Raw genomic sequence first — 16,451 nt, forward strand, 5'->3', positions numbered from 1 at the left:
GAGCTTTTGTGCGTATTAAGAAACAGCTCCAGTCGTCTGCTCGATCAGCAACACAGGCTGCAGGAAAATTACGAAAATTAAGCAAGCGCTTCTTGAGCCAAGCTTGAGCTTCTTGAGCCCCACTAAGCAGCTGATACTCGTATTTCAACTCAGGTTTTAGTGGCAATCGAAGTCATTTTGACGAATGTGCGGGTTATGCATTATATTACGTACCATGTCCCACTAAAGGGATATTAGTATGTTATTTGGGCTGAAATATGAGCTTACTTGACAAGCTATTAGGTGAACTGCTGAATCAAAGTATATTTGACAGACGGAGAGATACTACCTAAACTCAGCCATATGGTTCTAGCCGGCAGCACGGAGATGATTGCGGACAAATTTGAAGAGAGTCTTCATCGGAGATTCATGCAGAACCCCTCTGCATTAAACTTGACTTCAAATCCTGAATGGAGAAAGAGAGTATCTTTTGTGGCCGGACAACCTGAGCAATGTAGACGAATATTGCTGCTGGCTTCAACGAGGGTATATTATAAATATTGGAGGCGCAATAGATCATAATGTCGTGACAGCTTCTAACTTTGCGAGACGCGTCCCCCATTTTTTGAAAGCAGACAATATCCCTCATTAATCGTATGCAGCGAGGAGGTTTTCGAGAATCAAGTAGATGCGAAATCAGCCCAACTTTTTCGGTGTGGTCCAGAGGCTTTTTCGGTGAAAAGCTGCCAAGATGAATAGCCAATGCACCGACCAGCGTGGGTGGCTCAATCTTGACGCTAATCAAACACAGCCAAATTCAAGAAAAGCAGCTAATGAACCTTCCCATTCACTTGACTGCAGCATTGGGGTTCCCTCCAGTGAAACACCTCGTCTGTTTTACATACCACTTATCAGTTACCGAGTAGTCGTCACTTTGAATGTCATTCGAGACAGAGAAGAAATCAAAACGTTTTTCCTTGATTTCTCCCCATCCAAGAAATTGAAAGCACGCGATTGTGTGTTGTGGAGTAAACAGGCTTTCAAACAGGTGATAGAAAAAAACAATTTACTGAGGCTTCATCACACTGATGAACACTCAGGCAAACTTGAGAAATATTCAGACCTTCATCAAATTACATTGTTTGCCACCGCGTCGACAACACGTGTCCGTGAAAGCCGCCAGAGACGTGGAGAGGCGCAGAGCGACCTGTTCTGGCTGGTTCCCGGTTTTCCTGCTTGGTGCTGTCCGTTTTGCTAGGGTCGCGAATATGTCAAGGATATGATTTGTCATTGTCTCAGTAAGACTAATGAATCGCTATATTTACCTAAAAATGCTGGATCTCTCGCACCTATCGGGACGAACGGCAATGTTAAACTACATGCCAACTACTCCGGCGAGTTTGCCCGTCTCTCGACATGCCCTTTTGAATTAAAGTAGATGATTTCCACGAGCCTTTCTTTGAAGTGGGCCTTCTTCATGCAAATAGCTAACCTTGATTATGAGATAACTGGGCCATTTTTGCCGCTTGGTTATCCAGTGTGTTGTAACAGGTGTCCCTTAGGGCAATCAAAGTATTTTTGTTTTGATATAGTTTCCAGATTGAAAATGAAATGAAGACAATTAACGCATTGGTTACAAAAAGTTTTTCTTTTACATGGGCTTCTTGTCTCATGCCTCTGGTTTTCTGGCGACTTGATTAGCTTGGTTTATCTTTTTAGAGGTGATACTTACTTAGTTTTTGTGCTTTTGTTTTGGGTGTTTTTCAGGCTGATTTTCTTTTTTTTTGTTCTCAATAGTGTGTATATATTGCGCCGTTGAGTTCAATGAAAATTTGGTTTCGAGTCAGCGCTCTGTCCGTGTCCTTTACCCTGTCCGTCGTCCTTTGCGCTGTTTTAGCCTTTTAAGCGCTTGCCCAGTTTGGAATTTCTGGATTATCATGTGCAGCTGGTAATTATTTACCCTGTCATTTTACTGTGCTGTTGATTCTCTTTGCAGGTGCTCTAATGAAGGACTCCCCTTCCTGGGTGCATGGTCGACTTACATCACAAGCTGCATGAAACGTGTGAAGAACATTTCCTAGGCCCGTGACATGCAGCCTCTTTCATCCAGCGCACTCCTCTAGCGACAAGCCCATGATGACCAGCCAAGCTGTAGCTTCACTGGAGCTGACAATAAACAATTACGGTAACAATTTTGTATGTTTTATTTGCTGCCATGTGTATGAGCGACAGATGGCTGTGGCAGCCGCTTTACCAATAAGGTGTATACCTATGCCAGAAATTTACTTTCATGTACAGTGCAACATAATTGTTTACACTCATTTGTTGTTAAAATTATTCTTCTTATGAACTACATCATTTCTATTCAGGTGTAAATTGCACACAAAACCACATGTTAGGCTGTATGACAAGACCGGGAACTGTACGATTTTAGCCCGCTAGCCTGGGGTCTTGCTGGTATCTTGCGGTACTGCTGGTAGTGCACCGGGGATTTGTGCTGGCAGCAGCCCGGGAACTCGCTGGGACAAAACAAGCCCGGGAACTGTATGGCTTGAGGCCGCTAGCCTGGGGTCTTGCTGGTATCTTGCCGCGTTACTGGTACTACGCTGGGGATTTGTGCTGGCAGCATCCCGGGAACTGTATGGCTTGAGGCCGCTAGCCTGGGGTCTTGCTGGTATCTTACCGCGTTACTGGTACTACGCTGGGGATTTGTGCTGGCAGCAGCCCGGGAACTCGCTGGGACAAAACAAGCCCGGGGACTGTATGGCTTGAGGCCGCTAGCCTGGGGTCTTGCTGGTATCTTACCGCGTTACTGGTACTACGCTAAGGATTTGTGCTGGCAGCATCCCGGGAACTCGCTGGGACGCCCAGTGCCGGGCGTCCCAGACAGTCCCAGTCACTGGCCAGTGACTGGCAATCTCACTGGCCCGTTGTCGCCCCGCGGTGCGTTTCCAGCGTCGCCCCAGTAGGATCTTACCGGCAGACCGGTACCGCCCCAGTCCCAAACCGGCGAGTTGTGCTACTTGGGTACACGGTAAAAACACCCGCCGAAGCGATATTCGGCGGACGAAGAGCCACACCCCTCGATCTTATGATACTATGGCCTACGAACGAAGATCGAGAGATTCCCAGATTGGGAGTAATGGCAGTTTATTCGGTCGGACAACTCGTCTAGTGAGGAACTTCAGCGGAATTGTCGGGCCTTCCATGTAAAACTTGAGTAGAAAAGACTCTATGTTGGTTGACCAGAAGGTGTCATTTCTCTGAATACGTTGGATATCAATGCCCTTGAGTGTAAATATAACTAAGTCACAAAACTCTCTTGGTTTATTGTGTAACTGCCCTTGTATTTGATAGTAGAAGCTATGGTGGTGATTTGGACCTTTCCCACCAGGCTCCTATTTCTTATTTTTCGCCTCATACTCCTTTGTGGTTTAAGTATGCTTCAAGAATCTTTTGGAACGGAGACACTTTACGTCAACGAGGCCATTTGTTCCAAGTAGTCAATCAGGGAATGCTGCTAGAAATCCGTCCCTCCTATTAACGGATAAGCCGCACTTCTGCACAGCGCAGTTTTCCTGTTCCACGTATAGTTGTAAAGCAGCATCCTCATTGATTCTACCATATTCTGTTGCGAGTGAAGAAAGCCTTTGGGTACACGATACTTGAAACAAGTCTGGCACTGTACGTTGTGGTTTGACACCCACTAATATCGTCGTCCTTATAGAGCCCCATCATTTAATAATTACCTCGTCACCTCATATTGCTCTTTATCAACAGTAAGTACAATTAATAGGCTGCCGCCATACTACAATCCAAGAATTAAAAAATTGAGTCGTTCAGTCCTTCAACAAATTTATTATTTATATAATGATATTACGTTACACTACCTCGAGGCGATCGACGTCCATCGTCGATCTTCAAATACTTATACCTGTATATAAATTAGACGCACAAGGGGGGGGGGGGGCGGTGGCCGAGTGCATGGTCTAGCGCACACCAGCTCGAAGCGCTTGGAGCGAAAGCTCGGGCTGCAGAACCCACCCCGCCCCTGCCCGTTTCGATCTGGATGAGCATCGTACCGGCGTGCGGTCGTGTATCCCTACTGCGTGGTGCACGTTAAAGACCCCAGGTTTGCGGTTGTACCGCACTGACTAAATTGCTCATCTACAGCTGAGACACCAGACGCCCACTAAGGCAACTAACTTCCGGCTGTATAAACACGCACACAACAATTTGCAATTAGACGCATAATAACAAAGAACACAGCGTGCCGCCTCTTTCCTTTGGATGCCTTTTTTAAACCAGCAAAAGCTCGCGCGTTCTCTCTTTTGAGACGGTTAGAACGGTCGCACATAAAACCCGCGTTTCTCATACCCGGCCACTTCCTCCTCTCATTATGTGTAGTTGGTTATAACTAAATAAGCTATAATAATGGTGTACTCTTCGTATTTAGCTTCAGTTTCAGTCAGGGAAAAGGAGTTTCGCCAAAACTAGAGCCAATAAATGAGCGGCGCTTAGAGTATCGGCACTCTCTTCCCCGACAGTGTTGTGAACGCCGTCATTTTGGTGCTTGTGCAGAGCAGGCGCAACTGCCGATCGTCACGATTCAAAAGCGCGACATCCTGAGCATCAGATTCGGTGTTAGGAAGCTAATGTTATGTTGCTTTGCTTTGTCGCACACTGTTTAAAGAGGAGGACAGAAAAGCGTTTCTTGCGATTTCAGATAAAGCTTCAAATAACTGGCAACCATGATTCTAAGTCACAATATGGCCAAGTGTCGCTACTCTAAAGCGTAGCTTATTTAATGACACTATTCATGCTCTTGTTCAAGAGGCTTGTAATACCTGGAGGGGCCATGACGTAAGCCCCGTGGATTCCACGAGCCACTACCTTTTGACACCTGCCTCTTCCTCATTAGTTCCCGCCTGTGCCAGTTAATTAGCTACGGTTCAGACTCCAGACCCCCCCTCATGTGATACGTTCGAACGAACGTCTTTGAGGCGAATAAAACTTGAACTTGACTTGAACAGAGTAACGACACTTGGCCATATTGTGCCTTAAAATCATGGCTGCCAGTTACCTGAAGCTTTATTTAAAATCACAAGAAACGCTTTTCCGTCCCCCACAAATGTTTAAACAACCCGCGACAGAGCATTGCAATATTGCATCAGCTTCCTAGCAACACATCTAATGCTGAGGAAGTCGTACTTTTGGATCATGACGATCGGCCGTTGCGTTTGCTCTGAACAAGACCCAAAATGGCGGCGCCCAAAACAATTTTGGGGAACGGAGTGCCGATATTTTAAAGCTCATTTAGTGACTCTAGGCATGAAATGAACTCGAGTGCATTCTTTTCCTCTTCGTCTTTATTGTTTATTGATTTCAATCATATCGAATAATTAACACATTATATCACGCTACGCTTGTGTAATTATTTGTCTTAGATTTATTAACCTTACTCAGTACTTAAACCATTCATTTATCGATAGCAAATCTTCCAATATATTTTTTTTATTGTGAAGGTAAAAAGACACGAAGATTGATGATGATGCAGACGCCAACGCCGCCCTCGGAAATTTTTTGAACATTAGAAATCAGCAGTTTGTCTGCCATCCGCCAGGTAGCGCAACAAAACACCTAAACAGTTTTTAATTGTTTTTAAAATTATCTAAGCTCTACATTTATTACAAACCAAATCAATATCGTTGTGAAAATTTAATATAATGCAATGTATATCTTTTCCAAACAGTAAATGTTATTATATGCCAATAAATCTGTTTGATGTCCAAAAAAGATATGCGTCAAAAACAGGTAAGTTTGAAGGGCTCCTGGGGCGTTATGACTTTGAAAATGAAAAAAAGCCATCGTCCACCTCTTGGGCAACCATTGTTGCTCTAAATGTTATAAAAGATTTTATCCTAGTTTAATTATTTCCTCAGCGGCATTTGAAGTACCATGACTCGAAGCACCGAAAAGTGATACGTTTGATATAGAATATCTATACAAAAAAATTTTACAGAACTTTAAATTTTTTTCTGCATATTACCAATTATAAGCACTACATCTGTAGCTAATTTCATTGTCATAGCGCTCGTCGTTAAAAACATATTTGTGCTGGAAAATGTCAATTTTAGAGCAATATTTGGAGGGATGAAAATAACAAAGTAGTGCAAATACCAAAAAAGTGTATCGTTACATTCTGCTCCGACATCATCTTAACAAAACTGCTATATTGAAACCGTGTTATCTTCAATGGATCGTTCATAAAACATGAACTAGCGGAGCAAGTGAGGGTCCGCGCCATCATATTCACAACGCTACAAATGCGCATGAACAATAAAAACCAACACATACATAATATCAAATGAAAGAGGATTGCATTGCCTTTCGAATGACATCAATCTCACGAAACAGTATTTAAAAGGAGATGAGTAATGACCTGCCAAAAAGTACCTAAACTGCCACATTCAGTGGGACCGCGGCCTTAAGGTCCGGCGGTATTGACGCCGTGCGCGATCGAAAGCGTCGCTGTGGTCGGCCTTCCACCATTGGCCAAATGCTCACTTTGATATCAGTAAAGGATTTCTCTTCGACGGAAATAAGAGGAATGGAAGAACTTCAATTTCGACGGTGTTGGTAGTGTTTCTTTAAGAGCGCGATGGTTTCAAGCTTCCACCATGCTCATTACAAACACCATCCAACTTGACATTCGCAAGGTAATGACGTCACGAAAGGTAACCATAGGAGGGCGCCACTAAAACATCTCGCCGCTAATACGCACGTGTTTGGCTCTGATCAAAAAATAAAATAAAAACGGTATGGTGGAGCTTCCGAATGAAGAACAACAACAACAAACACGTGGCATGATTGAGCACGTGTTTTGTGGTACAAAAACAATAATACGCATTACTTTTCAGAATCTGGACAAGAAAGAGATGTGTGTATCGCTTATGACGCTACGAGAGGTACACAACTCTCCTGAGATCGTGTTATTGGTGATTTTAATTGAGTGTGAAAATATGCTATTTCAGGCAAGAATCGACTGGTTTCTGTGGTAGTTACGATCATCTAACAGAAATATTTCAAATTTTGACATAACCAGACGATCTGTCCCCAGATAGCTTATATTATACGACATACCGCACCAAAAAAACGCAAATATAAAAACTTTTTTTTTAACACGATAAAGGCGTTGTGGATGTTTACACTGCCGGGTCTGTGAATATCCACCAGACATGATAGATAACCTTTAGATTCAGGTAAGATATATGCAACTGAAGGTAAAAAAAAAAAAAAAATCCTTGACGCTACGCAACATAAATGTTCTAATACCGAACGATGCCGTTTCTGAAAGCTTTTTTAATTATCCGCACTGTTCCTTGATCTCAGGAATAAAAACCTGTCTAGGCCTGATAAAAAAAAGTAAAACTGCGGAGCGCAACCTTGATAAGTAAAATCGGGCGGCAGGCGAGGGAAATATCACTGATGTACCAGAAGAAAATTAAGTACTACTTTGGGTAAGTCAGAAAAATAAGAGATGTGCTTAATACGTACCGCGCGGTGAGCTCAGCTAAATAACTGCCTTAAAATAGCGGTATTTCTGTTTTAATAGTGGGTAAAGTTGACCACCTTCAGACAAACTTCGGCTGCATCACTGTGGCAGTTTGACCACTTACACATTTTCTCATTTTGTTCTCAATATTCCCATTATTATTATCTTCTTTACTTCGTTAAAAGGACTTGCGCTGTTTGCCTACTACACTTACCCAGAAATTAGCACGGAGGGAGCGAATTATCCCAGCAAAAGAAGAGGGCCACGGTTTGTGCATTACATCAATTTAAATTTGGGCTCGCACTTCCTATTTTCACATTCTGCGTGATTTTTACCCTAAAGTAAGGGGCCAGCAATTGCAAAAAACAGAAAATATTTAAAATATTAAAAAGAAATAAAAAACGTAGTAAAAAAAAAAACATTAAAAAACTTTGCTCTACCGGGATTCGAACCACCGAGCACACGATCACCAGCATCGCGCGTTAACGAACAAGACCAAATCGCCAAATACGAAACACGTCGTGTTCAGTAGCTTATATGCCTGCTGAGTTCGTATGAATACATTGTACGGTTAGTTTCGTATGTAATTTTTTGCTACGTGTTCAGGACGTATTTCTAATAATGTGGCAATATTTACATGCGCAATGATTTATTAATACTGTGTTTTTAATAGCTTTTTAATGCGCATTGCTGATCGTTTTATTGCAAGCGTGTTCAAGATACGCGCACATAGCTTCCGTAAAGTCGTTAGACATCCATAATAGCCAACGAACGCGATCCAATCCAATCGACAGCCTTGTTTTTCCGGCCGTCTTGGCCGTCTGTGTTTCACGTCTCTGTCTTGAGGTCAATTTACCGATTAGTCGTGATGCGTGGAGTTTAACTTAGTTTCAAATGTGTCCGAAAAAGAAGGAAGCGACTGTGAGCCGTGGAACAACGTCGAATCTGCTCAACAGCCAAGATCATGGCACGGTCGTTTCGAAGTAAGCTCCTTTCTTTGCCCGTTAGGGCTTGATTATTCTTTTTTCCGTTCAAAATGCTTGTTATTGTCTAGATCGCTTGCTTTTACCAGTATTACTAATTGTGCGCGAATGGTGCTATGCGAGGCTGTTTTTCTTCGTTCACAAATAGGCTGTGTACTCGGTCCAGGTCCATCAATAGCGGCGGAACTTTTTGGGAGAGGGGGGGGGGGGGGGGGGGCGAGACGGCGGCGGCCGGCGGGTGGAGGCGGAAAGGGGGGGGGGGGTGTTTGATTGCCTCCCTCCACCGTATTGTTCACTGGTAAACTAGAATGTCTGGAAGAGCGCGGTGCCCCTCCATCGCCTAAGCTCTAGGTTAGACACTACGGGCGGATTCCGTGTGCGTATTTGCGTCAGGAGAGCTGGGCCAGGCAAAAGGCAGAGATTGATTGATCGAGCAAGTCCGTAGCTTCCGCCGCGCAGTCGTCTGCAAACGACTTTATTTTCGTGATTCGTTATCAGAAAAGAATTGTCAAAAATTGGTGCCGCGATGAATTCATCCCATGGTGATTTGCATAGCATACCGCTCCTGATCGCAAATATTTGTGCCCACGAAATAATTTTTGATGCCGCTTCTGGGCTACTGGGGAAATTTACAAGCATGTCCTGAATTAAGGTAGTGTCTCGCCAGTTTATGAGAGGTATGACCAGGCTGCCGATTCGTTGAATTCGTTCTTCGCCAGCATTTTTACGCACAAAATCTTTCCACTGCCCCCCGTACTGCCCACCTTATCATGAAGCGTTGATGCCTCCAATTATTTTCACTCCTGAAGGAATTCTTAAAACTATCTCAAACTTGTCCTCCAATAGCGCTCCTGGAAACGATGGGATATTGGCCAAATTTCTTAAACTAATTGATCATTCAGCATCCAACATACTGAGCATACTCTTTCAACAAAGTCTGAATTCTGGTGAGGTACCATACGATTGGCGTTTCTCCCAAGTTAGACCCATCTTAAAATCGGGCAGCAAATCAAATCCATCTAACTACCGTCCCATCTCGTTGACTAGTGTACCCTGCAAGCTCACGGAACATGTACTTAACACTCACATCATTTCATACCTGGCCCATTGCGACTTTTTTTTTCCCCAACCAGCATGGTTTTAGAGAACATCATTCGTGTATCAGAAAACTATTTGAATTCCCCACGGATCTTCACTTTAATAATCATTCCTCAGGAGAAACCGACGTTATTTTTATTGATTTTTCGAAAGCTTTCGATACCGTACCGCACCAACGACTACTTCTTAAACTTTCTCTCCTCCACATCCATTCTTCCGTCATCAGTTGGATAGCTTCGTTTGTAACAGACAGAGAGCAGTCAGTTTCAGTCAACAGTTCTTCATCAGCATCAGTCGCAGTAACTTCCGGTGTTCCCCAAGGCAGCGTCCTCGGCCCCCTTCGTTTTCTTGTCTATATTAATTATCTTCCTTCCTCAATTAACTCGACTATTCGGATATTTGCCGATGACTGTGTTGTATACAGAAAAATTACTGACCCAACAGATCATTACATTCTTCAAAACGATCTCGACACCATAAGCTCCTGGTGCACCCATTGGCTGATGAATATTAACCCCGGAAAATGCAAACAAATGACCGTTACCACCAACTCGACCAAATCATCTCGCGAATATTCATTACTGTCGCAACAATTAGAAAGTGTCTCATTATACAAATACTTGGGTGTCCATATTTCTGAAACATTATCGTGGAATGAACATATCGACAACATAATCGCCAGCTCAACGATATCATTAGCTTTCTTGAGGCGGAACCTCTATCTGGCCCCTGCTGCGACAAAATTACTCGCCTATAAAACAATAATTCGACCCAAACTTGAATACGCAAGCGTTGTGTGGAATCCACATCAAAATTATCTAAAATCAAACCTAGAATCCATTCAAAACAAAGCTACCCGGTTCATCCTAAACGATTACACTCCACAAAGTAGTGTCTCCGCCTTAAAATCAAGACTTGGTCTCGCTTCATTAGTCACACGGCGCAAAATTAACGGCATGTGTTTCTTCCATCAAGTTTACCATAGTAATTCACAGTTCAGAAATATTTATTGTCAAAAAGCCCATTATATTTCTCCTCGAAACGACAACACATGTAAACTCTTTCAATACCGCTCCCATAATAACTCATTCATGTTTTCTCCCTTAATATTATGTATTACAGAGTGGAATAACTTGCCAGATCATCTTGTAACAAACTTAGATATCACAGCGTTTGAAGAAATGTGCGTGCAGACGTTCCCTACTCAATGAGTAGGGAACGTCTGTTTGTGTATATATATATCTTGTTTTATTTTGTGGTTAGACGAGATGTGGTTGTGTTAGTGTTCTTACGTTATGTTTTATATTGTACTCCCATTCAATGGCACCCCCCTCATGTAATGCGTCCTCAAAAGACGCCCTTGAGTTAAATAAATGAAATGAAATGAAATATTTAGTTCAGTGTAAGTATATAGTGTTAGACATACCTCACCCAATCCCTGTATTTTTTCGTTTGGTACTGCCTTGAGCGAATGGTGTAGGTTTTAATTGTTTTTAATTTTTGCATGATTGTAGTAAGGTGGTGAGCTGGTACTAATTGAACACCTTGAAAAACAGTTCACCACAAAAAGTAAAGGAGACAAGCAGAGTAACGCGTAAACCATATGCAAGCACAGACTCTCAACTTGCATAAACAGCAAAGGAAGGAAGAAAAAAAGAATGCGGAAGGAGCTCAAGCACAGGCCCAAGTGGAATGCGCTGATTCACCTATTAGCAAGAGCAGATTTTAAAAACATAATTTCTTTGTCAGTTATGCCAACAGATTGATGGCTTATACATAAAGACAGCTCAATCTCTCTCTAAAATCTACGATGAATTGTCACCTACTTATACACTCTTTACACTGCTCCTGTATGTCATCCTTATAGCCGCGTCCCACTAGAGCGACAGACAGCAACAAACGACAGCGACACACGACGAGCGACAGACGACACCGACAGACAGCCTGTTTGTCGGAGTCCGCCGTCCCACCTGGCGGACACGACGCAGGACACGGGGACAAGGAAACTTGTTTCCTAGTGAGACTGGAGTTGTCAACAAAACACTTCAACATACACAGACAAACGGAGTCTGGCGACGCGGTTTTCGTGTTTTGCTCTTTGGGCATTAGACGTGCCGACAAACATGGTGAAAGTGGAGACGATTACTTTATTTCTTGATTAAAGCTTGCGCTTCTATTCATTTGCCGTTGGCGACTTTCGGCATGCAGTTGTGACAATCGACACCAAACTTTTTCCGAACTAGCATACCCGAATCATTCCTTTTTTTTGGTCGTTTGAGGAATTCTAGCTGAGCACCACGGAATTTCACCCCAATTTTGAGAATGTTTAAGACTTCATATCCGAATAATTTAGGGCAGGCGTGTTTTGGTGGACAGTACGGCATCCCGATTATCACAGAACGATATGACAAGTCTCTCGTCTGCCGAAATGGCTTGCCGCGGAACGTCGTGTCCTACTTCGTGGTGAGCGGTCTTACTTTGGTCAGTCCTCGAACATGGGTGTATCCATCCTGATGCAGGGGCGTAGACCTCGGCGTCTTGAAGCACCAAATCGCGCACCCAGTTTTGCGAGCAAAACCAGTGCAATTGGCGGGCACGACGCAGGACAGGGGGACAAGGAAACTTGTTTCCTAGTAGGACTGGAGTTCTCAACAAAACACTTCAATATACACAGAAAACGGCTGCGCCGGGCAACACGACTGCCCAGCGCTAGTGGCGCCCCCGCGACCACTATGAGCAGTTGAGGGACCGGAACTGCGGGAATGAGGAGAGGCCGCCAAGGGCTTCTCTGAAGATCGAGCGGCAGAGCAAGCCACGTTAGGAAGGGTAGAAAGTTGGAAAGAGAGGCAACGGAGGGCACAAGTGGGCGAGGCGGATAAGTTTGTATCCGAGAGACGTTCTTCGACGGGACTGCTTGCTGCGCTTAAGGTCCTACGACAGACAAAAACTCGTCCGTCGTCGATGGTTTGTCAGTGCTTGTCGGCGATTGTCGCGGGTGTTGGTCGTTGCAGTGGGACAGCATCGGCGACACGGAACTTTGTGGTGTCGTCGGACAAAAATCGGTATTTTCCGCTCTAGTGGGACGAGGCTTTTACAGAAAACGGGAATAATCAGCAGATACTATGAAAAACATACAAGGGGATTATTTTAGGCCTTTATTATTCGTAGTATGGGCGACCCATTTGTCCGCACATCCGTCTGTTACCTGAGCTGCCAATAAAATCGTGTTGCGTGAATTTGCACGTCCCACTTGGACCTGTTCGAACTTTTGCTAAAGCTCCTTCCGCATTTTTTAATTTTTTTTTCTCCAATTTAAGTGAATTGGGACTCTGCACTTGTATGTAGTTTACGTATTCCTCTCCTTTATTCCTTGTTTTTTTGTCTTATTTCGCAAGATGTTCAATCAGAATAAACTCACCGCTTTGTTAAATGGAAAGGCTGTTGTTAATTCCAAAGTGTCTGTAAAACAATCTACCTTACATCTTTGTCTCACGCCCCGGTTTCTGAAGCTCACATTCTCCGAACACAGCCTTTCTGATTTCTCTGATCCTTTTTCTTTTTTTCTTTTATGTTCAATAGATCAAGTTGTGAGTGTGCACCAGTCTGCGTCCTACGTGTTCCTGTCCTTTTGTCCTTGTGTGTTTGTGCACATTTTTTTAAGTTGTTCCATATTTTTTACCGAATATTTTAATATGTGTTTTCATCTTTATACTTACTGCAGCCCTTACCAAGTACAAGTTGGCATTCACTTTCGCCATCCTGATCTGAGTGTCCTGGGAAGACATAGAATGACAGCCTCCTGTGCTGAAGGCCAGGTTTCATGGAAGGCAGCCAAGGCTGTTCATGGTAAGGTGCTCTATATATTGAGTAATATAATAGCAACTTATTGCTGCTAGGATTGTTTTTAACACAGACTGTGTTTATGAACTGGCATTTAGCAATTCCGATGCCACTCGCGTGGAATGAAATCCTGTAGGGGAATTGCGCATTCCATTCGTAAGGGGAATGCTGAGTTTACAACAGAAGTGCGTCTCGACTTGCTGCCAGTATTGCAGTGTGTGTTGTGTTTGTATTTCTTATTTGTTCATTTAGTGTTCCCAATAATAGCTGAAGCCTTTCCATTGGTGCGCTTGTTAGTGGCAACACACAAACACGAATGAGCGGCAAGAGTGGTGAACAGCGCCACTCACGCTGTTCGCCACCGCACCCATTGGTTTTCGGAGAAGTTTGCAGTACTGGCTTATAGTGTTTGGTCATATATCGCACATGAACACAACCAGGGCACTGTGCCTACAATAGACCTTTTGCGAAATCCCCCAAGCGCCCCGGCCCGCGCGCGCGGAATCGTGGGAGAGACTGTCCCTCGCCTGGCCGCTCTGCCTTGAGATCGTAATGCCTTGTCGCTTGTTTCCTCTTAATCCTCTGTTTTTCTAATCTATTACCTATTTTTATCTATTCCAGTGTATTTTTTAATGCTTCTAAGTGGCTCTGTTCTCTTCTGCGTGCAATATTTCTTGTATATATATAGTATGTGTGTCTTTATTTCGCCTTTTTCGACGGGAGTGCCGACGGACAACACGCCGCTTCGCGCGTCGTTCCCCGGGTGAGTATTACCGTTGCTACCAATTCTTATCGTGCTGTTAGCTGTTCATTTTGGTTTATTGGACCCGCGTGCAGTCGAGAGGAGCCGTTTATGAACACCCGCGCACATGTCATAGGGGTAGCCAGAGCTTTGAATCAACAATAGCGACGCGAGAGCCCAGTGTGCTGTGATTGCGCCGCTTTCGCTCGCCCCGTTGACTCGCGCTGTGGCGTGTGCTTTCGAGTGCTGCTTACTTGACGAAGGTACAGCACGCCGCTTTGTCGCCGCGAACAATTTGTCTGAATGTTTGCGAAGCTGAGGCATAGGCAACGCTGCGGCGCCTGACAAGTGCGCGCTGCGCCGCGATCCCTTCACAAACGCCGACGGCTCAATGTCGCGGCTTGAATGCGCCTATGGCATGCGGGTCACTACCAGTTCGGCCGGCCCTCGCGGAAGGGCCAAGCGTGGATTAGGGCCGAGTGAGCCGGAACTGCCGAGTGCGGGGGCTAGGCCGGCCACTGCGAAAGGGCCGGGAGGGGTGTCGAGGCCGAAAGAGGGGGGAAGGCCGGGCACGGCGGCAAGGCTAAGGGAGGCGAAAGGGCCGAGAGCGGGTGTGGGGATTAGAACGATCAGCACACGCGTGGCTACTCCGGCGTCGCGGGAATTCGTTGAAAAGAAGACCGATAGATGGCGCGCCCTGTTTTCGCTCCTTTCTGTTTGGGGACCTGTTTGATCGGACAAGTTTAGTTTGGAAACCTGTTTTTTTTTTTTTTTCTTTCTTTAACGCACAGTTTATTAGCAAAACTTTCATAAGGAAAAATATGAGGGAAACCAACCCGTCCTTGGTTTCGAAACCCAGGACGGGTTGGTTTCCTTTATATTTTTAATTGAAAATCCACTCGCAAGGTAGGCCAAAGTAGCAGCCCTCTTATCCGCTAGGCCATGGACGCATGAGGTATTTTGCGTCAACGTTTTAGGAATATAAATAGAAAAAACAAAAATGCACATCTCGTTTTTTTTATTTTTTTTTATTTTTTTTTTCATTTCTCTCTATCACGAATTTTAGCCATCTCAAATATACTTGCCGCAGCTAAAGGACAGCAAGGTGTTTACTTTCAGTCATGATTAAAACTGTTGAGTCCCGCTACAACACCGGAATCAAAATTTTGTAATCGGTGCGAGAACAGTAGCCGTGTGGCTCCAGCCGGCCCGTTACGCGCCCAGGCATAACTACTGCATGGCCGACCGCACCGCTGAAGTATCGTATCGAAGGTGCAAAAACGGTCTGCTAAAACTGAGGGATCACGGATCGCAAAGCATGCTTGGAAGTCACTGCACGCTAGAGTTACACCTCTATATAATGACTGTAGAAGTCACCTGCGTCGCAGACGGAATCTGCGCGAGGAAGACCGATGATTCAGTTCAGCGAGAACGCGCTTGAGAGCAGACAACAAAACACATATCACCTCTAAAAAAAAAAAAAAAGCATGGTGCGTTATCTTTTACACGATTACTGCGCCCCAACTTCCAAGCAGCACACCATTGTTTGACCAAATAGGCCCGCAAATGGCAAACATTGGCTCCAATGTTGGCCTAATGTTGATTTTCTCGAAACCGCTACCCGATCCAACGTTGGACCATTAACTAATGCCAATGTAGGACCACGATTCAACCAATATTTAGGCTAATATTGGACCATCATTTATGCCATGGTTCGACCGCCTTTTAACCAAAATTTAAGCCCAACGTTGGGCCACAATTTCACCAACACCTAAGCCATCATTGGACCACTACTGATTGTGAATCCTACAACCAATATTGACATCAAACCTTAATCACTGGCTTATCCAATATTAGCTCCCAACCTTATGCCCTGGCTATTTAAATTTTGGCATCCGATTTCAAGCGCGGGTTGTACTATTTTCGGCAGCCATTTTAGCGGACATACAGCTTTCTTTTCAGATGTATTTATAGTGGTCAGTTGAACACTACATATACATCTGAAAAGAAAGCTGCAGTAAACAAGCCACATTCACTGTGGAATTTTTTTTATCGCATCCAGGTAAATATAGAAGCATGCAATTCAAAGTGTACCGTCTATACATTTTATTATGTATTACGATTAAAGAAAAATTAAAGCAAAAATGAGTGCCAGGATTCACCCCTGCAAGCTGTGAACCGGGCAAGAACGTGATGGCCGGGATCCCACGCAGAGTTCTGGGCTCACAGTTCTGAAAGAAACAGAATCGGGGGC

This window comes from Ixodes scapularis, unplaced genomic scaffold, assembly GCF_016920785.2.
Source record: "Ixodes scapularis isolate PalLabHiFi unplaced genomic scaffold, ASM1692078v2 PGA_scaffold12__126_contigs__length_90152505, whole genome shotgun sequence".
Taxonomy (NCBI): Eukaryota; Metazoa; Arthropoda; class Arachnida; order Ixodida; family Ixodidae; genus Ixodes; species Ixodes scapularis.